General features: G+C 45.8%; 1 protein-coding gene and 1 long non-coding RNA gene across 5 annotated transcripts in view; one reads left to right on the top strand and one right to left on the bottom strand.

Moving 5' to 3' along the window:
- Nucleotides 1–10,602, bottom strand: part of MRAS (muscle RAS oncogene homolog) — a 38,168-nt gene extending 27,566 nt beyond the window's left edge. For 2 of the 3 annotated variants that reach the window (XM_064434951.1, XM_064434952.1), the window contains exons 1-2: nt 10,442–10,602; nt 10,065–10,234 (exon numbers count right to left, since the gene is read on the bottom strand). The gene's annotated coding sequence lies outside the window, so the exon portion shown is untranslated. The other variant, XM_064434953.1, reaches the window with a different exon arrangement.
- Nucleotides 10,603–15,107: 4,505 nt separating this feature from the next.
- Nucleotides 15,108–25,052, top strand: LOC135309078 (uncharacterized). Of its 2 annotated transcripts, none has more exons than XR_010369384.1 (3): nt 15,108–15,438; nt 15,961–16,093; nt 24,210–25,052. It is a non-coding gene; the product is annotated as an uncharacterized LOC135309078 (long non-coding RNA). The 2 variants fall into 2 exon arrangements; XR_010369385.1 differs by lacking the exon at nt 24,210–25,052 and adding an exon at nt 19,397–19,499.
- Nucleotides 25,053–25,345: the final 293 nt, after the last annotated feature.

Here is a 25,345-nt window from a genome sequence, read left to right as displayed (position 1 = left end):
AATGAAACACAACTATAGATATTGGTTTTTTATTTTGAACTAGGGTGATTTAATCTGATGGCATCTTGACACGTCTGCATATAAAAATCTCTCTATTAAAATCACAGATAGAGACAGCATGGATGGCAGCCACTTGAAAAAAAATAAAATAAAGCCCCAAAGCATTAAGGCCTTATAAGGGACAAGATTACTTTCATCCTGCCACAGCATGTTTCAATTTAACCACTGCATCTCTCAGCACTTTTGGTTCATATTCTTTTACCACACAGAGACACAAGTTTGGTATACGCCCAGCCTTAGGAAGGGGAAATGGTATTTTGGGTCACCAGTTCCACCCACTCTTCCACTCAACAAGGCTTTTGAAGTGCACCAGTCCCAAACAGGAGCCAGAATACATTAGCCTGGGGTCAGGAGGGCTTGGAGGGCCTGGGCTTGGGTGATATTTAAGGAGTTTCTGGGGTCCAAGTGGCTTTGTCAGCAAGTCCCTCACCTCCTGCTGCCCACCAGGACACCCTGCCCAGAGCTGCTGGCATGTCTGCCCCAACCATGGGCACTAGCAGGCATTTCCTCAGCCCTTTTGTCATTGCCTTGAAGGTGGCAGACCTCCAATCACTGACAGAGTTCAGCAGTTCTTCACTGCTCTGGCTGAGACAACTCCTCTTTGTCCCTTCTCACCTCTCAGCTATGCCAGTTCCTCTCCACCAGTCTTCCCAAGCCCACATGAACTGCAGCTCCTGTTACTTTGCTCTGTTCTCTTTTACCCCAAATCAGAGAGCTGCTCCCATAGTTTTGTGCAGTAGAAGGATTTATTCTTATGCTGCACAAAACCAAACAGATGCTTCGACACAGGATATGCCCGAAAACACAATTTTTCTGCTTTGCTTCGACAGCCTAGCATTTATTTCCATATTCTTGTGAGGCTGGTATGTAAACAACAGAGAGTAACTTGCTGTGCTCAGGAGACCTTAAAATAAGAGTCCTATTTCTCTGTCCTCCTGGATCCAGTAAGTCATCCTCCTGAGGTTCAAAGAGTTTCTGGAACTCATAAATCAAAAATCCATGGAATAAAACCAGGGTTGCTGGAGATCTTTACCAAAAGAAAAGTAGGTTGAAACTGTTCTGTTATTAAATAATTCAAATCCCAGTTGCCTAATTAAACAGGCTTGCTACATTGCAAAAAGAATAAGGAATTATATATTCTCTTAGCTAACTTTGCTGATTAACATGAAAGCCTTTTCATGCTCCACAGGCGTTTGGTCCAAGTAAAACTTTTCAAAACAGACTTAATACTCCACAAGTAAATTTCATGTAACAAAACCCTTGCTGCTCACAGGACTAGGGTGATGCAGCAGCTTGTCAGCACCCTTGTGCTTCCTGGAGCTATTTTGCAGGATGCACAGAAGAAGCGGTGCCCAGCAGAGCATCTTAATGGAGCATTCAGTATCTCTTTGGACCTGCCCAAAGCTCAAGAAAAGCAAATGGTCTGCACAGTTCCTCATGCCTGACATATTCCCTGTTTGCAGATTAGATCTGAAAGCATCCACAGCATGTGGAGGAAACAGAAGTCTCTCAAAGCACTCTGCCCTTGAGCTACAGAATATTTTCTTAGGGAAGTGCTGCAAGTACTTATTCAAGTCCACCTTGTCCTACAGCTGATGACAACCTCTGGATGCCTGAATTCCAAGCTATGATCCTTCCCCAGCTACCACCAAGGTCTCTCCAGGTGAAGTGCACAGAGTGGGCTCAGGCAATACCTGCCTTGTTCTCCAAGGGCAGCTCTGTCAGATGCAGCAGGTACCTGAACAGCGAGATCATGCACTATTCTGAGAGCTACAACAGCAGTGTTTGACCTTGCACTGTTGCACAAAAACAATTCACAACAGCTGAGGGTTTTTCCAGAGCACTGGGGCATGTCTCCTCCTGTTCCAAGGTTAGTTAGGGATTCGTGTCCCTATGAAACACCAGCAGCCACCAAACCAGCCTCAGTCTGCAACTGGAGCCAGCAGCAAGCACTACTGAGCCAAAGGGATTCCTTCAGTGATCTCCTCCCTCCCAGTTCATCACCCTGCAGCACAAGCTCTGTGGATGCCCTTATGGCTCTTTCTGGGATTGAGTGCTGGGGTATTGAATAACTTCCTCTGAAGAGTCCTGCTTTACAGATATATGTTCCCCACCCAGCAAGTGTTGCACTCAGGCTGGTGACACCAATACTTCCATAGCAAGTATTACACAAGACATCAGTTACATATTTTCTGAAGATCACAATCTCTGCTAAACTGCCAGCTGTCTATGCAGACCACTCAAGAGCTATCTGGGTATGCTAAGTACAGATGACAGACCCGATAACAGTGTCTGAATGTGTCCAAGAGATTAAATTCCATCTGCATCCTGTTACTTTTGTCATTTGGTACCCCTTCAGAGTGAATGTTTCAACAGCCAACTGGTAAAGAGCTTGTATCACAAGATCCCAAGTTTACAGGAAAAAGAAATCCTTTAATGCTTTCTTGGAATCACCAGGTACCTGAAGACACGCTACACAGTTCTTTATGTGGGAAGGCCAGTTCAAGAAAAAAGTGGCTGTGATTCCCACTACACTGATGTCCATTAACATCCTTTTAATCTGAAATGGGTGGCTCTTTGCTCCAGCTATTGCCTATCAGGCTCACCATGAGGCTTAGTGCTTCCAGCAGTGCAAAGAGAAGATCCCTATTCAAAAGCCTTTCAACCTCTCTTATATTTGCAAGATGAACAAGTATTTGTTTCCATAAACCAGAGCATGCATTGCACTGGAAAACAGAACAGGCTGCAATCGTGTACCACTCAAAACCATATCCAAGGAAGATTAAACACATTCATTTTCATACTGATATGACCAATTCTTAAATAAAAACCAAACAGAAAAAGAAAACACAAGAAAACAAAGTCCAATAAAGCTGAAGATTTCACTTTAACGATTATTTTTTGCTCATTTCAAAACCTCATCCTTCCAATAAGTGGATTATACAGAGGATCTGCGGAGCCTCTTGCTGTTGCCAAATCTGCATTTTTTTGACACATGGCGCTGTCAGGGTTTGTTCACAGAGTCCCTCTCCATACTCCATTGTTGGCTCATCCACCACTGAAATCCTGATCCCAGTCCTTCCTATAGCTGTGACAGGAGCTGAGGCATGCTGGCAAGCAGACTCTTGGACAGCTGAATTCATTGGTACTCTCAATCAGATCGCAATTTCATTAAAGAACTTTTAAATAAAACAAACTCCAACAGTTGCACTTCATAATTAAGTGGAAGCCAACTGAATTAGTGTCAAGACATGGCGTAAGTGAAAGCATCCGAACCCTGGCACCCCTGTGACCCTAGCCAGCTCTGAAAGGAAAGCTCCAGCAGCCTGTGTCAGCAGACCCTGACACTACATCTCCTTGGAGTGCAGGAGAAGCCGAGACACGCCAGGCTCTGCCTGCTCCCACTCAGGTACCTGCTCCTGGGGTGCTGCAGGCATGGCCTGGGAGGCACAGCAACATTCCTGCCCCGGCAGCGAGCCAGGAGTGACTTTCCAGTGGCAGAGTAATAACCACTGGGAGCAAGTCAAGCTCCTGCCCGAGCCCAGGGAAGCTGACAGCACTGAGTGCTCCCGGGTTTCCCAAGAGGAATATTTCACTGTAACCCACACACAGTACATGACATGGGCCCTGAGCAAGGCACTGCATGACTTACAGCTGACTTCAGCAGGCTTTAGTTTGATCCATAAATCCTCTAGACACTTCACAAGAATGTTGCTCAACTCCCACTGCCTTCAGCCTCACAAGAGGTAGACATAAATACTTAGCATTAGCATAGCTCCCCATGACTCATTTTTTCTCCTTTTTAAATATAGCATCCTATAAATGTGGATACATTCTGAGCAATAAAACTCACATTGTTACTGTTCATCATGCAACCATAACAAAAAAGTTCCTCCTGCCAGCTTTGGACAACTTCCTTCATGAGACTCCAAACACTGGTGACCCTCACATGGCTGAGATGCAGCAGTGGCAGCTCTGCTCCATCATGGAACCCAGACAGCACAGGGACCCAGCACTGTGGCAGCAGATGTGGAGCTGGGCAGGAAGCTCCATCATGAACTCAGCCACTCATATCAACTTTATAAAGAGGAGTGGAGCTGGCTCTGGGCACAGGAAGAGCAGGGATTTGCCAGAGAGGAACATGGTTTCAGTAGCTGAGAAGCAGCCTGTGCCAGCCTTGGGGAAGCCACTCACTGAAGAAATGGTGGTGGAGGCATCTCTAGCTGGAGGATGTTCCCCACTCCTCATCTTTCCCAGACACACACCACCTCCCTCCCTCTATCACCAGGCTTGAGCTTTCTTCCTTAGAAAAGTCAAACCCACATTGCCTAATCAAGCAAATGCCACAAGCTGCTTCAGAAGTCCCAGGGAAGAATCAGATGGGAAAAGCATGGATCAGAGCTTGTTCATTTTCACGGGAATTAAGACCCAGTTTCAGCACCCTCCTGTCTGTCCTGCTGCAGACTTTCTTGTGTGACCAATCCCCCATGCTGTGTTTAGCTTTACTGAAAGCTTCAGTTCCCTAGCTGTACAAATGAGATAAATAGCAGGTCCCTATCTCACAGGTATGTTGCAAAATAAATAGATTTCACATTACAAGTGTTACAGGAATGCTTTAAAACTTGCACAAGTATCAAGAGTAATCCATCACTGCTCATAAAGAACCCTAGGACTGATAGCAAATTAAAATCTTACCTACACAAACATTAGAGTATGCAAGACTGTTTTCTTAGTTTATCTGTTTCTGCTGATAACCATGTTTGCCCCAGTGACTTGACTGTTCTAGTCACAAGCTGTTTAAGTGCACCAAATCCTGTCTAAAGAAATGCTGTGCTCTGTCTGCAACAACAGCTGAGACATCAGTCATCCTCTCAGCTGTCCTAAAGACACAGCTGAAAATGCATGCCCATAACAATCCTGCTGTCAGGTGACTGAAAAGTACACTTTTACTTCTTGGACCTCTCTAGTAAGATTACCTATGAGAATTTATTTACCATAGTATTTTCCTAATTGTTTCTCCAACACTCTTATTTAATATCTGAAATAAGTGGAGTGGCAGAGCTGCCACTCTCATCCTAGAAACTGGCATTTTAAAGACAAGATAAACAGAAGCCTTTGCTTAAAATTTCCAGGAGTGTGTGTAGCTTAAAAAGCTAATTCCTTTTTTAAATAATGACTAAGACTCTGAGGAATCTAACTCCCAAAGTCACACAGGTAGTTTTGAATATGTTACCCTTTCAGAGTAATTATGCCATCAAAGTTCCAGTCAAAAGCTGATGAGCGTTACTAATATATGCTGATGAGAGAGCCTGAATGTGAAAAACCTTCTTGGTTTATTTACACTTCAGTAAATCAGAAAGCACACCAAGACTTATTTTCACATAGAAAAGTAACAGAGCTGACCACAAGAGACATTTAAGGAGGTTAACCCACAGCCCAGGGAGTAGGTTTACTGTAAACTGGCTGCAAGCTGATGCTGTTGTACTTGTTTTCACTGGAGATGATAGAAACTTGGAGCAGCTGTTTGGACTTCGGTGGACTAGCACCAGTCACTACATAAAACAGTGGTCTGGGCCATTACCTGAATCATTACAAGTCACTATTCAGATGCTAAATAGTCCCCAGGCAGTCCTCAGTGACATTTATCTCTAGACCAAAACTAGGCAGATGCAGTCAAGAGCTGGGATGAAGAAAGAATAAACCATTTTTACCACCTTGCATAAAGTTATATATTTGGTACAACATTCTTTGCTGAAGCAGACCTTCTGAAAGAGAAGGCAAGGCAGGCACTGTGTTATTTAAAGGGAGAAGGTGAAAGAAAGAGTGCCAGGAACTTTTTAAGCTGCTCTATAGTAGAAGTAGAAGAAAGTACAAGAAAGTAGTTAAATCTTTTACTCTTGAGCCTATCAATGTCAAACAAATTCCAAGGTTAACAAAATTTAGCCAAAAATTAATATGTAAATTGTACAAGCACTGAACATTTCTGCTGGCTAGTTCTGGCCAGAAGAGAAGTATCAGAAAGGGGAATCCCATCCAAGACTGTCACAGATACTTGGATGCCTTCTGAAGTATCTCAGCTATATTTATGCACCCAACACACCCCACAAAGAAATAACTTCTACTACTCCATTTCAGAAAGAAGGAAAGTGGAGTCAGTGAGAGGCAGGTTCATTGGTACCTGTAAGAGTTGCTGACCTTAGCCTACCTATCTTTGGCCAGGCTGTGACAGAGAAAGTGCCTGGGGGCAGTTTCCCATCCCTTCACCTAGCTCCAGCAATTGGGCTGGTGTCTCAGATGGAATCTATCTGCCTGTGCAACACAAAGCACCACTCATGGAAAAGCAGTGTCTGAAGCAGTAAAATTGCAGGAGAGTCAGTAATAAGCACTATAAGTAGAGCACACTACCCAAAATATTGTTAGCCTCCCCCAACCCTGTCCCTACCCCATCGCTCAATCATTATTTCAGGAGACATATTTTTGTACAATTATTTCATTATCTAATGGCAAACTGGCTGCCTGTTCTATCTCTATGCAAGATTTCCACATATATTACTCCTCCACTGACATTTTCTCACACATACACAGATCAGCAATTGCTCCACTACATTCTCAAGCAGAGAATAAAAGAGTCATAAATCTCATAAAAACCCGAGTATGCCAAAAAATTCAGCATCTGAAGTTACAGCTGTTCATTTATCCCTTCTGTTCAGAAAGGGCCAGTCTTGGCTTATTGCAGATATTTTTGAAGTATACAGTGTTGCTGTAGATTTACTTTGGATTCAGGCACTCAGGATGTGACCCACTGGAGCACTGGAACTTTGTTTCCCCACAGAGAAAAATACAGCCAGTGACATTCAAGTAGAACAGGAAGGCCATTCTTCCCTCCCCAGTAAGCATCTTCTCTCAAGCACCCCTGTAAGCAACAACAGGAGAAAGAAGCAACAATTCCACCAAGGAGTGGGCTAATGTTCCTCCCATCTGCCAGTCCCACGCTCATTCTGTTTTCACTTGGACCAAATCCTCCCAAGCCTTCTGCTTTATACCTCGTTAAATTGGGTGCTTCATACAACAAAAATAACGTCATCCATCTTTGAAAGGTTACTTTCAAGGCACATTTCCATATCTTTTAACAACACTTCTCTTCCTCAGCCCTGCCATGGAAGCCTGAAAATTAACTCCCTATTTTTCACATTGAATCTGTCCCCTGAATCCCAATCTACTTACTTATGACAGTAAAAGCCTATGCAAACACCTCCACCATGCAAAAACACTTCCCTCTTCATTCCTGTGGATTCATGCTAATACTGTCCACCTCCAGAATCTGAAGTACTCCTTGCATTGGGAGCTGCACATTCTCATGCTGAGGTGCAATCCCTCCTAACTCCCCCTGTGCAGGTACGAGGTAAAGGCATGGAAAAGTTACAATGTTGAGGCAAAAGCTGCTCCACAAATTGCAGGGATACTGACTGAAGACCCTGCAAGGCTCCAAAGGCTGAGCAAGTCTGAAGTGAGGAGCCACCAGAAGTGACAGCTTAGCTGAAGCAGTGACAAACAAATAAACCAGGCAAACCAAATTATTAAGAGTGGTCAAGCTGAAGTCTGGAGCCTAAAACTTTTACAGGGCATACTGATTCATCCTAATGAACTGACTCACCTGGAGCCAGTAGGGATGCCAGGCTTGGCAGCTGTGGGTAAAGGTTCTTGGCTTGAATCCAGCTACAAAAAGGACTTCACACCCAAGGAAGGAAGATAAAAATGAAAGGGCAGAAATGAATAAAGCTGAACAGTTTTGCTCAAGGAGCCTTCTAGAATTAAGAGAAGGGAGTCTCAAATGTTGTCAGCCCTGAAACATCACTAGGAGCACATGGTGCAGCAAATGGGCCAGGGAGGACACTGCAGTTAAAGAAGAAACTCCAGAACAATGACAACAATAATGAATCATCACATCCATTTTCCCTATATCCACCTGCCTTACATTGCCTTGGCCAATGACAACACCAGCTCACATGCAGGACTCATCGTCCTCCTTTCAGTCCCCAAATGCCATTTCTCCACCAGTGCCATAAAAATGGGTGGGGAGAAGGAAGAAAGTCCTTTCTAAACACCTTGTGATACAATGTTATTCATCCCTGGTGTTAACCTCAGTCCCAGGATTAACCAGGTTAATCCAAGGCAACACATACCAAAAGTTCCCCCCAAAAGAAGGCAAGTTTAGTTTCTGCAATTCCTAGCATTCTCTGCAAAAATTTTGACCTTGTGAAAATACCCACCAAAAACTTTAATAAAAAGAACTGCCTCTCAGATAACTTCTGAGAAGAGGTGCTGGGCCAGCTCTGACCCTAGTGCAGCTGTTCTGGTTCAGGAGTGATGCTGGTGGGGTGTTTGGCCCTCTGCAATCTGGGTATACACTCTATCATAATAGATATCTCCTGGAATGGAGGAGCAAAATCAAAGAAAGACAAATTGATGCAGAGCTACAATATGAAGCTATTCATACCTATTTTCTACATACACTATTATTTTTAAGGAGATGCTGTCAGCTTGGTATTTATGATTTAAATACATAGAAAGAAATCTTACCTCTCTTAGGCAGTCTAAAGCTCTACTACAGAGAGTTCTTCTTTAAAGCTGTTACTTTGTAATTTCCTTGCCACACCCCTTGTTCTTTCTCTTATCTTTCTCCTAGCCTTTCTTAAGTTAATAGACCCTGTTTTTGCAAATCTGTTTTAACAGATTCAGAGTGAGAGACAAGTAGCTTTCATAAAGAAAAATAACAGTTTAAGGCATCTGAAATGCATCTCTCCTATGCAAAAAGAGGCTGGAGCTACCAAGGTAATTTCAGAGTGAAAACTCAGAAAGCACTTTTATAGCTGATACAACTATAAAGTTGATTCACTTTTCTTAATATCAACTCTTGTATGAACAACAGTTTCCAGGTAAGACATACATAAACATTTCCAGTCAATGGCATCCCTTTAAGCCTGCCGACAAAATCCGAATTTAGATGATTTCAGCTACCTCAGGAGCTGATAGCTTAGATTTTCGTATTTCCGTGGCATTACTGGAGATCAGTGCCAGCTGACAGCGCTGAAGGGCTGCAGCTCCCTGTGCTGGGAAAAAGCCTCACGCCGGGGTCAAGGCTCCCCTGCGCGCTTTGCTCTTCTACGAAAAGCCCAGTTCCCACTCCGACCTGCCGGTGTGAGGTCCCGATTTGTTGCACGACGTGACCAGCTCGACAAGGAGAGTCACTGGAGTAGAGGAGCGCAGGATGCTTGAGACTGATCCACTCGAGGTCTAACACTAAACTTGCTCCTCAGCTTGCAGCCAGCGTGGCTTTATGTTAGTTTCTCTGTCTAGGAAGCAGGGCTTCATACGTTGTTTCTAGAGCTCTTGAGCCATTGATTAAAGTAAATAAACAAACAAAAAAACCTACAAGTTTTCTTTCTAATCCCCAGCAATCCAAATCACAAGGTCTGAAAAATCCTCGTCCTATCTGTGGTTCAGTTTGTTTTCTTACAGCAGAAAGTATAAAGGCAAAGTAAAAGTAAAGTAAAACCAGAAAAAAAAACCAAAACAAAACAACCAAACCCAAACCCGTACCTCCTCCTCTCCTTGTTTCTCTGTAATTGAAGATAGCATCTCTATCCTTCTAAAAGTTATGGAAGCTTATACAAAGTACTCAGTGATCCAAGAGCAATTTTAATGTAAGATAAGAATGCTCGCCATGCCCAGATCCCATCCAAACACGCCCGGGGTAGGAAAGTAAAATAATACCGTGGCTCTGAATCTGTGGCAGGGGGAATAACCCCTGACACAGGCAAAACCCAACAAACCCTCAACTTACAAAGATCTTCCATTACACCGCGTAACTCAGCGCACACCCCGGAGAAGACAGGGACCGCACGGCGTTCCGACCATTGCGCCATACATTCGCTTTTCCCTTTTCCCGGCGGGGCAGGGACCCCGAGCCCCCCGCAGCCCACCCGCGCACGAAGCCCCCGTACCGTGCGTCCCTTGCCCGGCGTCCGGCGCTGCCGCGAGCGGCGGCTCCGCGGCGACAGCGCTCTCTTCCCGACACCGAGCTGCGGCCAGGGAAAGCGGCGGTGCCCGGGGCGCGCTGCTCCCGCCGGGGGGGCTCATGCCAGCGTGGGGCGCCGCATTTCAGCAGGAATCGCTGTGGGGAGAGGAAAGGAGCAGAGGGGGAAGCCCCGCCGCGGTTACCGCCGGGTGTCACGGCGGTCCCGCCCCTCCCGCGGGCTTGTCGCGCGTGGAGCGCCCAAAGTGCGCGGCGCTGTCCCGCGCCCCGCGGGGGACGGGCGGAACGCGCCCGGGTTTATTGTTTGCTTGGCCGCGTTCCCGGCCCCGCTCCCCGCCCGCTCACCCGGGCTGCGGGGCCGCGCCCTCAGCGCCCGCGGCCCCCGCGCTCTCCGGCCCCGGCGGCCGCGCAGCCCGCGCCCGCCATCCCTTATATCGCCGGGCGGCTGCTATAAATAGCCCGGCCCCGCCGCCGGGGGCCGGGCCGGGCTCCGCTGAGGGGGATTCGCGGCGGAGCGGGGACCCGCCGTCACCTGCGGCTCGGCCGCGCTCGGGGCCGCGCTCGGGGCCGCGGTGCGGCGGGCGCGGCTCCCGGGGGCCCGGGCCCGCCGACCCCCGGCGCGGCAATGGGCCCGTCCGCCGCCGCCGCGCGTTAAGGTGGAGCGGAGCGGAGCGGAGCGGAGCGGGGCGGCGGCACCTTAAACCGCCCGGGCCGCTCTCCCCGCCCGGCACCCGGGCCCCACGGGGCTGTGGCTGAAGGGGAGCGGACCGACCCTCCGGCCGCGGCGTTGTGCAGCCGCCAGCAAACGAGGAGGAGGGGGAGAGGAAACAGCCGGCTCTGTGTGATGGACGGGGCAGCCGCTGGAGGCACGGACTGCTACCAGCGCCGTTCACGCCGCATGAGCACGGCACACACCGAGCCTTTGAGAACCAGCTACTATGCGCACACAACTCCCCTTCTCCCCCTCCCTCCTATATATATATGAGGAAGCCTCATCAACTTTAATCCCAATAAGAGAATTCGTGTTTAATACACCAGAGCTCATCCTGTATAGCACTCGAGGAACACACGGGCAGTGGTTACTTTTGTAACCTCTCCTTTGTGCCCTTGGCTGGCACTGGAAGGCAGAACCAAAGCAGCACTTCCCATGCCACCTGCAGGCTCCTTTGCCACCTCACACCTTGCACCTGACACCGGCAAAAGCTCTGCTCCCGCACCGACACACACTCACTGACACATGCTGCCCTCTCAGAGGATGCTAGCGATGGCTGGGTGAGAATAATCTATGGCAGGAAGGATGTGTCCTACCACAGGAGCACCTTGGGCACAACCCTGGGTGGTGCTCAGGTACAGACCGAGTGCCTACAGCATCTCGGGGTACATTTAGGCACCTGCTGATTTACCCTGCTGGGTCAGGGCTTACCTCCCCGGTAGTGTGCAAAGCAGAGGTACAGGAACCCAAAATGTTTCTTAAACCCAAGTGAACAGACCCAGATCTCCTCCTGAGCTGAATTAGCATTCCGTACACTCCAGTAGTCCCCAGAAAGATCTACCCAAGGAGTCTGGTACAAGACAGGCTCTGTGCTATCTTTCCCACACGTGTAGGAGGCAGAGAGAAGTGTACTGCCGTTTTACAAACAAGATACATGACTATCTGCCTCAAAACCTGCATTGGTCCAGCAGCATGGAAGAGGTGACAGGGAGCAGACCAGGAGGAACCCCGCAGGCTTTCTCAACCAAACCATGGGACAGATGTGTTTTGTTCATGTGAATTGACAGCTGGGTTTGTGAGATATGCATTTGTCAGAAGGAGTCACATGTTTACACCTGAATTTGGTGTGAAACAGTTTCTCTGTTGGTTACAAATTTTCCCTCTAGGACAAAACTGTCTCCTCATCTTCCCAGGGCAGACTGCAGTGCAGTGATGGAGGCAACTGGCTATGAGGAATCTGTTTTTTGCTATCAGCACATCTTGCCACCAGGGAAGGCAGAATTGGCAAAGCTGCACACAGCAGGTCATTTATACACCCTCAGAGGTGTGGGAATGCTGTCACTAAATGCTGGGGACACAGCAGTCCTGGGACTGGTAGGCCAAAGATTTCAGGTTTAGATCTTTAAATCTGAGCATCCAGCTTTCTATTTGGCCGTCTTAAACAGATCACCCTTCAGAGCTGCACATTTTTGCTTCTGTGGAGATAGCTGCATTTCCCAGCCAAGCCCAATATTCAGACACCTAAACCTGAAAATCTCTGATGCATTTCATACCAAAGTCAGTAACACTTGACAGGAAAAGCCTGTGGCCTGGCTCCTCTATGTCAGCTATCCAGGTTATTGCTTGGTTCTCAGTAGCCTTCCCACCATAAGAAATATTAAAATTATGGATGGAGGAAAGCCAAAAAGTCCTCTTTCAATTCCATCCAGTATCTGGAGCAGCATTAAATTTCTTGTAGTGCGTATTAGTTAACAACATTGCTAAAGGGGAATTGCTGCTGTGGTTGAGCACTTATATAATACAACTCCTATTTAAGTGCGTTTTTGTATCCTGCTGAGTCACCCCAAGGAGCCCTCAAACAAAACATCACGTTCAGTTTGACAGCAAAGGCAGTGGCATGAGGAGCCTCCCCTTTATCAGCCCTCCCTGGGGGGATGTGAGTGCAGGATGGGCGACACTTCAAACCTTGGAATGAAATAGAAAGCTAAAAGAGAAGAGTGCCTTAAAATTTCAGCCAACATTTCCCCCATACAGATTTAGGCACATGACATTTCCAGTCTGTTTCAGCTTCAGTGAATAGATTAAAGTGGCTGTACAACCTCTGAACTCCTCAAGTCAGATTATACTTCAGGCAAGCTCTCACTAAATCACAGGATGCATTATGTATGTAGCATAGTATTCACTATTAGGTCTAGATGAATGTGGCTGTTTATTATCCCATATTAAAGTTGGGTGGGTTAGTACAGCATGAGCCTCTTGGCTCGTTTTGTTGGCAGCTGCCTTTTGGGCTGCTGGGGACACTTCTCTTGCCCAGGCTGTGCAGCGGGAGGTTGCAAACATGAGAGTTTGCACAGCACCATAGCAAGGCAGAGACTATTTGCACAAAAGGAAAAAAAAAAAAAAAAAAAAAAAGGAAAAAAGTTTTCCATGCAGGAACTGTGCAATGGGTAAGATTTTTGCCAGTACAAGTTCCTGCTGGTGCCACATAGCCAGGGATAAGAGGTCACTTCAGGAAAGTCAGAGGATGGAGATAGAGTTTGAGGGGATGCAGTGGCCTCCCAAGAACTAACCCAAGGTGCTGCTGGCATCACTGTCTAGAGAACAGGCAGGTTGTGCTGGAGCAGGGAGCTGGACCTGCCTGCACCCTGCAGAGATAAAAGCACCATCCTGCACCAGATTGGATCTTGCTAGAGCAGAGCCCTGCAGGCTTGACCCTCGGTGTTGAATTTGGAGAAGAGCACGAAGAGACCACAGCCTGAACCCTGCCAGATGGCACAATCTCAAATGAGCTGCAAAGGAAAGAGGTGAGGTGTTCCTACACTGCCAGTGGACTCCAAATCTGCATGAAGCCAATGCAGTAGCTTTGCTGCCACTGTGAGTCCAGCAGGTCAGAGAAAGCAGGTCACACCTTCGGGCTATGGATGAACAATATTGCTCTGCTTCTATGGACTAGGAACAATGAAGCCATAACATAGTTCAAACAACTGAGTTTGATTTCACCAGATTTCTCTGATGATTGGCACAGTCCATGGTGAAGCTGCTTAGCAGTAGAGGACATCTAGTGATATTCACATGCAACTACAAAAACGACATAAACTGATAAAATTTCCCACGTGACTAACTCAGAGTCAGCATGGCTGGAGATGGGACACGGTGTGGCTGTGACAGCTGCAGGAGAGCTGGGACAGGCTGACCACGAGCACCCTCCATAAACGGGTCACAACGAAAAAACTTCCTGAGAGGCTTAGAGAACATACAGTGAGGGCACAGGTAGGAGCTCAGGGGAGCTGGTGGTGCTGCACCTTTTAAGGAGACATTACAGGAGAGTGCAGAGCTTTTACTTCTACAGCAAAGACCATGTAAACTGGGATACAGAGATTAAAATCAGTCGTTTTCTTTCAGGAATCTTTGCTCTTATCTCAATTTGCCTTTCATGTGACTCATCCTGAGCACATGCTGCAAACATCAGCCTCAAGATCAGATTTTTTTCTCTAGTACAAGAAATCAGCCCTTTCTCCATGCCCTTTACAGCCTGCTGCTCTTTGTTCTAAGAAGGATACAAAGAATACTTCCCTCCTCCAGGTTATTTATAACAGGGGATTCTCTAGAAATGTTTTTCCAGACACACTCCAGGCATAGGATCAGGAATTTGGCTGTGAAACAAAGAGACTGCCAATTTGTTTCTAAAAAAGCAAGGATTGGCAGAGCTTTATAAAAGAACACACTTCCCTAAGGAAATAGACTCATTTTATCTGACACTTCCTTTGAATGGAATTATTCCCATTAAGATCACCATTAATTTAGGAGTCAGGGCTTCACATTTGAGGTCTCACCATCTTGTACTTACTTCCATGTCAGATGCACTCAGTTTACAAGGAAAGGTGGGACTTTTATTACTCCTAATAAAACACAAGGAAAATAAGTTTCTGCTGGCCAGATTAGGTCCTTGGAAAGAGCTGTGCAAAGCTACAATACCTACTCAAAATGCAAAGGGTGATGTTGAAAGGCGTCAGTGACACGGGTGAAAGAACAGAGGAAAGGCTGCATTAGCACCTGCAACAACTGTTGATTTTGTGCCCTTCATGCATTTCTGTTATTTATCAATGGACTATATTTAGCAATCATAAGACCAGGGCGTGGAGCAGCCCCAGGTCTTTGCTCTGCTCTCCAGAGGGCAGCTGGTGGCTAGCAGAGACTGGCACAGCTCTGAGAGATCCACAGAAGCTGCTCGTACGAGGCAGGAGTAATTTCTGCAGCACACTGAGTCATTGTAGGAAGGAGACTGAATCTTACCCAATTTCCGAAAGCAGAAGAGCTCTAAGCTCTCTTGTGATGAAACAAAAGCTGGCAGAGCACGTGTTGTTATGTGGCAGGCAGGGAGGCCACTTGAGACACATTCAGGAGGTCTTCATGTGAGCAGCAGTGAAGGACACTTGAGAGGCTGAAAGCTGCTGGTGCTGAGCAGCGAAGGCACAGTGCAGCTGCTTCAGTACCAGAGAGCCACAAATTAATGTGTGATGTGAGTTTCAAGGCAGAGGAGATGAGGAAATCAATGACCCAGACAGAAGGAGAGATAGTGCCAGATGAAGCCCGATGACGACATTTCCAGGCAATTTGTTCACGCTGCTGGGTGAGCTGCTTGGGGAGAGATGGAACAGATTAGAGATGACTGCATATACCTTGCCCAAGAGCAAGACTGTGAGATTCACAGCAGCAAGGGCCTTGGTGGCTGTGCTGCCTCCACACAGAAATATTAATAACTGCTTCTCTTAACTACCAGAGCATTAGCGCCAGCTGATTTTACTTTTGTGCATGTAAAAAAGCAATTACTTTTCCTCTTGGGGATTTCATCCGAGGGTTGTACAATGTTGGACAATTATGTGTTCACTCACAAATACAGTTTGGTGAAAAAGGCAGGCTCTCAGGGGAATTTGAACCTGACAGGACACATGTCAATCAGAACTGTAGCAAAATTTAGCTATGAAAATCATGTTCTAAGAAATGTAGTAAATTCCATTTTACTGGAAAAAAAGTGACACGGGCATCTTATGTTGCACTGGCAGTTCCAGGGCATTAACCTGCAGAAATCTGACCTTGAATGGGAAGAAAAATTAGCTAATCTGTCTAATGAATATATTTGGTTGTTGCTCAGGTTTCTGGCTGGACATTCACCACACATCAGGAGCTCAGGCAACAGAGTTGAGTGCAGGGGAAAGACAAATGGTCATGCAGACTGGCTGTGTGCTGCAAGGCATGAAGACAGGACATGGCAAGTGGAAAATGAGGTAACTTTCAGCAGTTTACATTTTAATGGTCTCAGTTGCACACATAGAAGTGAGTTTAACTTCTGGGACTACTTGAGCTTGGGGCAGGTCTGTTCCTCACCACATCTGAAATGCAGCAGCGTGGTGTGCTCTGGAACATGCTGTGTCCTAGCCTGTGACTCTGAGTACACAGCAGGGAGCACACTCTGAGGCATATTACAGTGGGAGAGCTGAAACAGCTGCAGTTGTTGTGGTTCTGTCCTGCTGCTCTCTAGAACCTCCCTAGAAGTTACTTTTTATTCCTAAACTCATTTCACTCATCCAGTGATCTTATGCATCTTTTGGGCTGCTTCCATATGGTTAGAATAGATGATCTCCACAAGACAGGCTTAGCAAGAAGACTAAGAAAGACAGGCCCAGGATTTCCCAGATCTCTGTCCTTGCACCTGGAGCTTATTTCTGCTTGTGCTGCAGGCAGACCATAACTGTATGCACAAGTGCTGTGTGTGGGTGACTCTGCCCACGTGCTCTGGAATTGGCAGGGCTAATCTGCCCTGCCAGTTACTGAGGGCAATACCTTAATAAAGCAGTTGAACTTGTAGTGGCTGTCAAACCTACACTGGGACAGGGAACTTGCTCTTGTCCCTCTTTGCTTGTATACAGAGCAGAGTGCTGTAAACAGAGCTATAAATACTCCTGTGCCCACTGAATGCTCGAGGTCAGAGCAGATCAGCACAGCAATTCCTTCTGGCTTTGAAAATAAGCTATGAATCAATGCATTCATTGCAGGCTGAGTATCCCTGGAATGAGGCTGATAGTGCTGCTCCAAAACATTGGCATTCTGGGCAAGAGCACTGCAGAGAAAAAATTACAGGGTAGCAAACCACACAAAGGGCACAAAGCAGCCAGGTCCCCTAAAACCCACCTTTGGCAAGAAGTAATTCATCAGGACACCCGGATGCCAAACCTGGAAATACCTGGTGGCTCAAGGAAATATTTATAGCCCTCTGAATGGCAGTGATTTTTGTTTATAAATTATATGTTTATAACCCTTTGAATGGCATTCAGTTACATTTTGGATCTCCCTGCTACATCTCAGGCTCCATGCTCTCCACATGAAACTCACTTTATCAGCTTGTAGCTGAGGAAGCAGGACAGGTGAGAAGATGGGAATTGACCTGGAGGTAGAAAGCCAAACCTCAGCCCTAGGCAGGGCAGCACATCAGTTACCAGCAAGCAAGCCCAGACATACTCAGGAGGGCAGATCACATCCTACTCAGTATGGCCAAGAGCAAAACCTAATCCTCTTCAAATTCCTTCAAGCCCAAACTCCTTACACTGGGTAAAGGTTTTAGGTCCAGAACCCAGCTGTAGATTCATCCAGCTTGAGCCAAGCATGTAAATGAAGGTCCAGCCTCACTACATCCTTTATGGGAAATCCCTTAGTTACAGCTAGAAGTGATGCACCTTCTGAATTCACCTTGGATGTCTCCTGCAGGGAGACAGTTGTCTGATTTCTGAAAGACAGTTTTATGTGGAAAGAACAACCACATTAAAAATTCTCCAGCAAGTTCTTGATACTACTGACCCAAAGACTACAGTCACCATGGGAGCTGGTAAAAGGTCTGGAGCTCAAGTCCTATGAGAAGCATTTGAGGGAGCTGGGGGGTGATTAGCCTGGAGAAAAGGAGGCTCAGGAGTAACCTTATTGCCCTTTATAACTCCCTGAAGAGAGGCTGTAGCCAGGTGTGGATCAGTCTGTTCTCCCAGGCAGCCAGGGACAGGATGGGAGAAAATGCCCTCAAGTTGCACCAGGGAAAGTTAAGACTGGATGTTTGTTAGACATAAAATTATTCACTGTTAGGGTGGTCAGACCTTGGTCAGGCTGCCCTTGAAGTGGTGGAGTCATCAGCCCTGGAGGTGTTTAAAAGAGGTTTAGATGTGGCACTTAGGAACGAACATGCTTTAGTGGTGGCCTTGGCAGTGCTGGGTTAATGGCTGGACTTGATGATCCTAGAGAGCTTTTCCAATGTAAACCCTTCTATGATTTTTGTAGAAAACCATTTCAGAGAGACTCTCCCTTGAATTCTCTCTCTGATTAATATTGTTCTTCTCCCCCTCCTTGCCAACTTAACAAACACTTCTGTGTCTAAATAGCATTTTTGGTCCACTGCCTGTTGCAATCAAAAGAACCTTCTTATTGACTTCTGGGATAGTCAGGCCCAGCTATTAGTGCAACATAAAAGCATCCGAACCCCACACTACTGGGACAGTGTGTGTAAATGGCATTACTTGCCTCCTCCTGTGGTTGTTCATGAGATGAGGACACAAAGCCTTGTCTTGTGGGAGCCGTCTTTCCTTCAGAAGCCTGTTTGCCTTTCTATCTCATAATGACAGTGAGAAATCCTTAAGGGTTTTCTAACTCCCATTCCCCAGCAGAGAGCCCCAGCAGGCAAAGGCTTTGTCAGGCAGCATATTAATGAAACAGAAAACATGACCTGAATTTTTATAGCTTGTACTTAGCAGGTCATTTACTTGTCATGAAAAGGGACATTTTGCATTGGTTGCCAATAATAGCTTCAGAAAAGGAGCACTTAGCTCTCATGTTTAATTCCCATGAGGATGAAGGGTGAGAGGAAGAGCCCCCCAGCTGCTCCCTTACCCCCACCCCACGCTGGGATATTCAAACTATGCTGAGCATTCCTCTAAAATTCTGTTGCAAGAGCAGGGGTCTTGTGTGACCCTGGTAGTGAAGCCCACACACGGGGCCGGGCTGTGTCCCAGATCTCATCCTGGAAGGATTTCTTATCCTCGCATCCCACGCAGCAGCAGCAGCAGCCCAGCTGAGCAGCTCCTTGCAGAGCTGAGCTCGCCAATTCCCTCTCAGCCCAGCACGGTTCTGGCTGGTCAAGTTATCTCTCCCAGTCGGGGCTGGGTCACTAGACCCAGGCAAAAAATGTGATGCAAAAGTGGGGTAATTTTCACAAGCTGTGGGGTGATTTCCACAAGCTGTGGGATAATTTTCACAAGCTGTGGGGGGATTTTCACAAGCTGTGGGGGGATTTTCACAAGCTGGAGGGTCAGGCTTTCCTCATTGTGCAAGGGCAACAGTGAGGCATGCAAATTCCCTCAGAGACAAGGAAGATGTTCTTAAATGGGCTCTGAATCCAAACTAGCATATGTATCCGCTACAAGACAGATGAACTGGGCACAAGAACATTCTAGACCTCTGTCAAACTTGAATCATTAGCTGAACTGTTGATAAGTGCCTTGAGTCTCTTCAGAAGGGACAAAAAGGCCCATTTCTGTCTTCTGCCCTCCCAGGTAACAAGTGAGCGGATGGAGGAAATGGCCTCAAATTGCAACAGGGAGAGCTCAGATTGGATATTAGGAAACATTTCTTCACTGGAAGGATTGTTAAGCATTGGAACAGGCTGCCCAAGGAAGTGGTTGAATCAGTGTCCCTGGAGGTAGTTAAACAATGTGGTACTTGGGGACATGGTTTAGTGGTGGCCTTGGTAGTGTTGGGTTAATGGTTTGACTTAATTATCTGAAAGCTCTTTTTCAACCTAAACAATTCTATGATGACATAAGCTTCAAATAATAAAAGGGTTGTCATGGATCTCCTCTGGGGCCTTTGAGCTCCTTTAGGGGCAACAGCAATGTCCAAGAGCTGACACTTTCTCAGTGATTTCACATACTGCATTTTGAGCTGTACAATATTCTTTGTGTCTCGTGGAGAAACCTTAAATCTGAGGCCAAAAATCTTTGTGGGTCCCACTCTTTAAATGGGGACAACTTCAGACTTTCATAGAAAGCTTTAGGGACCTGGAAATATCTGTAGCTTTGCTCTCCACTGAGTATCTCAGTGTTTTGTCTCAGCCTTGCCCTGCTTGATGCCCCTGTAGCCATAAGACTCTTCAGCACTTCCTTGATGTCTTCAATTAGCTCAGTCCCTTCCAAAGAAGACTACTAAAGACCAGTGAAGGAAAAGAAACCAACATCATAATATTGTTTCCAGATCTGTAATGATTCCCTCTGTGTATATCCAATAGCTTCTCCCCATCCTTAGACCCCTTTCTGTCTCACTGGAGTGTGAACGTTCATGTGTCATGAAACAGGACAGGACTCCCGGGCAGGGTCACAGATTCCTGGAAAGGCTTGTTGGGAGGGACTTGTGTAGGTCTGCAGTCCAACCTCTTGCTCAGACTGGAAGTTTCTGCCAACAGCAGACCAGCAGCTGTGGGTTTGAGCCTGCACACAACAGCAGTGTGTTCATTTCCTGCACTCTCCTGAACGTGAGCTATGTGACTGTTGGTCACTGGCAACAGAATTGGCTCAGGATATTGCTCTGTTCATGCCTTCTGTTCCTAAGCTTACTTCTAAGTCCTGCTGTCATCTATACTATTAATAAACTAAGATAATTTTGTGGAGGGCAATGAAGCTAAAGGCTGGCGGTTTCATGCCCTAATCAATTAGTAGCACTAATCACTGATTAGTGGTTCATCACTGATTGTTGAATAGCCCTTCACTCTGAAAGAGCCAGGTGTCAGGAAACCATCCTTGCCAAGAGCTGGACCCTGTCCTCAAGAGCTGAAGCAGACCGAGCATTGGTGAGGACACATGGCTGCACGAGGTAGGAGCCAGGAGTACTGACACTGCTCTAACTCGTGTAGTTCCACACACTTCATCACACATTTTTGTGTCTGAGGAACAAATCCACAAATCTGTCAGATTGTTCTGACTGATTCCTTTCACAATGTGCCCCTGTGCAGGGTCTCTGAGAACCTGGTGCCCAACCCTGTTCACAGGCAGGATCACTGAATTACTGAATGCATTCAGTACAGGAGATTTAATAAAGGCGTGGAAAAGCTACTGAGAAACAGAGATCATGGCTGTGCTTCTGCTAAGCCAGTTTCATTTTAAAATAAAAATCTCTAAAGAAAAATTTGAAGGGACTTGCAAACAAGGCTAGCATGGCTCATCAGATTAATTACAGGACAGAGTGCATTTCAGATATTGATCTGGGTCTGGAAAGGATTTAATACAACTAGTTAGGAGTTACTAGCACAGGATAGAGATATTCATCTGGTTCATAACTTTGCTGAAGTCAGGGTACTTAGACTAGGCAGAAGTGCAAATCTTTGAAATCCCCAAGCAGAAACTACCGTGTGCTTTACAAACATCAGTAAAAGAAGCCTCATTGGGAAATGGGAAAAGAGGCTCTTTGCCCCACTGTTTTACAGGCAATTGATGGAAAATCTTCAAACAAAACAAATTTGAGCAACCTTACAGCTCAGTGAATGTGGCAGGCGTCAGATCAGGTCACAAACAAACTGAAACTCCTTACTCAAAGAAGGACAGTTTTGGAATGGAAAGTCACTAAAATTGCCATAATGGTTGGTACAAGTCCACTCTTTTTCAGTGCTTCCTCAAGGGAAGATGAGTTTGGAACAGCTTCAAAGGCAGAGTAATGATTTCAGCCTGAAGAGACACTGCTTGTCCAGCATCCATGCCCCACATGGACACCTCATGGGGATGCTGTTGGGATTGTGCTCCTCTTCAGGGTTCTGCTTGCTGCCAACATTTAATAAAAGTGAACTATTTCTTTTCAGAAAGAAATTAATGATGTGTTGCCTGAGTGAGGAAGGACTAAGCCCTTCACACCCCCATCCCCTCACTCACCAGGACTGGGTGGTATTTATGGAAGGCCAGACATTTCCACAGCTATCTCTTGGCAAGAAGCAAAGCTGATCTCAGGATGATGAAGGACTCAAGCTCGAAGAGCCTCTGCTTGAATGTGGTTGGGTGGGCACATGCTAAGCTGCTTGCAGTGCTGAGGTTCACCTCACCCTCAGTATATTGCCACTCCAAAGTCCATTTGAACAAAGGATGCTGTTGCTTGCACAGGTCTTTATATCCAACAATATAATCTTTTGAATTCTGCTACAGTCCAGGTTCCAAACAAATAATCCAAACAGTTTGAACACATGGGGGTGGTTTGCACTGACAAGAGGTTAATTTGACCTAAAGAGATGTTTCATCATGCTGCAGTAATTCAGATTTCATGCTAATTCCATCCTTGGCATCTTCTCTGTTAAGAATGTGTCACCAAAATTTCCAGTATTCCATATCAACCACATACCTTTAGAAAATAGAAACTGCCAGTTCATTTCAAAAGCAGCTGTCAAGTAATGTCAGTTTTTACTCAGACATCAGCCAAGATCCAAATCAGTGAGATTAGCAATAAAAGGTTCTGAAGTGGGCTACTAGCTGGGAACAATCAGTTCTCCCTCAGCTGTGCAAAGATCATGAACAGTTAAATAACCTGAGTGCCTGAGCACTGTTTCTGAAGCAGAAAAGCCACAGAGAAGAGGAGTCCAAGTGCCATGACTTGAGACACGTAAGGAATAATCATAAAAGTGTATGAGGACAATTCAGTGAGTTGCAGAAAGAAAATAAATTCCAGGACACAAAGGCAGAAGGACCTAGCTCAGCCACGGATTGTGCAAAGTGATCTGGGCCATTCACAAGAGATTTTCCTTTCTTCCACCACAGTAGATGGCATTAGCAATCAAGTGCATTGATCATTGACTAGAAATAGAGTAGAAAATCCAAAACATAAGAGAAGATGGTGTGGTTGTATGATGATATGTGGTTACTGAGTTTTAAAATGCTGTAGTTAAAAGGAGAACCTCTGAGGAAAATGGGAAGTGACACAGCAGACTGAAAACAAAAGACTTGGATGAGTGCAGACTCAGACACAGAATAAAGGGATTTAAGAGGCTGACATATCACGTGCACTTAAGTGATCAGAAAAAAGCTGCAAATAAAAGTAAGCCTTCCTTTATAATTTTTACTTTTATTTGGGAGTAAGGACAGAAAAGAAGCCTGACTCTCAATTGTACTGGGGGAAAAAAACCCCATCTGATTGTGTTTCCCTCTTAAGAAATTAAGCTAACAAGGGATTTAGTTTTGAAAGGAAGAAAGACAATCCTCTTTACTTTCAGATTAAATACCTAACAATGCCACTTCTGCCCATAGTGCTTAAAATCTAAGGAAGTGCTCAAATGTACACTAAATCCAGAGGAGTTAGGTCTTGGAGGGTGAGACTGCACAGGCCTGGTGAACACCAGCAGTCAGGCTCCCCCTCCTCCTCCAAATCTCTCTCCTCCCACTTGCCTTTTCTGCTTTGATGTGAAATCACCATTTTTAGGATGTGTTCTTGGAAGCTGACAATCTGATTTTGGGGGAAATCCTCCCTCCATGATAAGCTGTTTCCATGGGGATTAAATACTTCATTTTCAGTTTTGTGCTGGGAGCTTCTATAGAAGATTTACTTGCCAGTTTCCATGCTGCTAAAAAGATAAGGAAAATATCACCATGACAGAGGTCAGTCTATACTCCCCCTATGGAGTAAAGTATGGCATATCAAAGCTGCTTGATTCTCTATGAAAAATCCAAACCTTTTCTTATTATGGAATAGTCTCATAAATGAATGAGAAATATCAAGGTTCGAGTTTCCCTGTCCCTAATAGCATTCCAGAAGAGCCAGTAGAAAAAACAACCCCCTACACCCAACCAGTCTGGAGAGCAATCTGTGAAAATAGATATTAATAACACACCTAACTATTTCTCATTTGCTTTTTGTTGTAGTGATGATAACTAGCCCCAGCCTGAATTCTGCAGGTATGCAAGATCCCCAGTGAAGCCACCAAGCTTGAACCAGGGCAGGGGCAGTGAAGCCTATCAGTTGCACCTTTGATATCTGGTGTCACTTCAGCTGTGCCTGGCTGACAGAAAGCCTGTGCTTTTACACTGACAGAAATCCCCTAACTTGTATATAACCCTGCAGTGTGACTTTACTGTTAAAAAGTACATCTTTGATGCAGTTTTTCCTCTGCTTACTAGAATACAACATCACTGATAAAAGCAGTGTGCCCCATAGACTAATTAGTCATATCTCCTGACTGCAAACCAGATATTTGTCTGGTTCCATATCTGCTTATTTGCTCAAGACTGGATTGAGAGTAAATTCTTATCTCTTAGGCATCTCCTTCATATGTTTTCAAATCTGGTCATTGAGAGCAGTTGTGAGGTCTGTGGGGTAAAGTCTCCTTTGCTGTTTTTTCCCCAGATGGGCCATCTGAGAAGTCTGATTAGCATCCTGCTCTTGGACCAATGTCCTGTTGGGAAGAATGGATCCAAACACTTCAACAGCAGGGACAGAGCAGACACAAGCCAGCACAGTAAGAGCAGGCAACTGAGCCCTGCAATAACCTGAAGAAGAACAGTTTTGGTGCAAGTGATGCCCAGATGTGTCGTTCTTCAAGGGAACTGTGTGATGCAAGGGCTGTTGCTTGTGCAATATCTGGGTGGGCTCTACTTAAAAATGATGATGTAGGACTCCATCAGACTATAATCATAATCTGAAGGATTTGTCATCATCCTGGAGCTGATCAAACAGTGGGCAGAAAAGTTTGGGTTCTTTCCTCCAGAAGTACCATTTTCTGTTGAAAATGTGTGTTTGTGTGTGTGTTTGGGTGGGAGCCCTTAAACCAGGGTTCAAGAATTCTCCTGCTTTCACTAGAAACCTCCAGCACTTTTATCCTCAACATTTTCCAGAAGTAAAAACCCACAAAGGTTGACAACAACAACATCTAATGAGACCCCCCCGGCTGTCTTTCTTCCCTCTTTCACATTAAGAATGGGAAAATATTGAAAGGTGCTTTCAGGACAGCTGTCCCATACACAAGGAATATAGGACTTAGACAGAGAAAAGACTTGTAATATTATCCCCTGCCTACATCTGCCTCTCTGGGAAGCACAGAGGTGTCTGTCCAGCTTTCTGTGTCAGATAACACCAGCTCTAAGGTAGTCAGTCAGATGCTGGGATTGGACACTGAAGAGTAAATAAGCGCTGCATGAGCTAATTGCAGTGTGGAGGAGAAGGGAAGGGAAGATCCTGGCTTCCAGCTGTTTTGTTGTGCGTTGTCTCGTTCATTTAGTGATTTATAATTTGTTGCTGGTGAAGCAAAACAGAGCTGCTGCCCATCACTGCCACATGAAGAGCAATGGGGATAAACTCCCTCTGTGATCTGGGTGTGACACAGACCTTCCCATTGCTGCTCCTTAGGTCATTGAAGCCATTCAATAACTAACAAGAACATTTGCAACACACTGCTTAAAGGCCGAATTTGACACTGCCTTTCCTTTTAAAGAAGCTTTACAGCCATTTCTTTCTATTTAGCAAGTATTACTACTTTGAAGAAT

The sequence above is a fragment of the Passer domesticus genome, chromosome 10 (assembly GCF_036417665.1).
Source record: "Passer domesticus isolate bPasDom1 chromosome 10, bPasDom1.hap1, whole genome shotgun sequence".
Taxonomy (NCBI): domain Eukaryota; kingdom Metazoa; phylum Chordata; class Aves; order Passeriformes; family Passeridae; genus Passer; species Passer domesticus.
The sequence above is the reverse complement of the archived record's forward strand: the minus strand, read 5'-3'. Positions and strand labels throughout refer to the sequence as shown.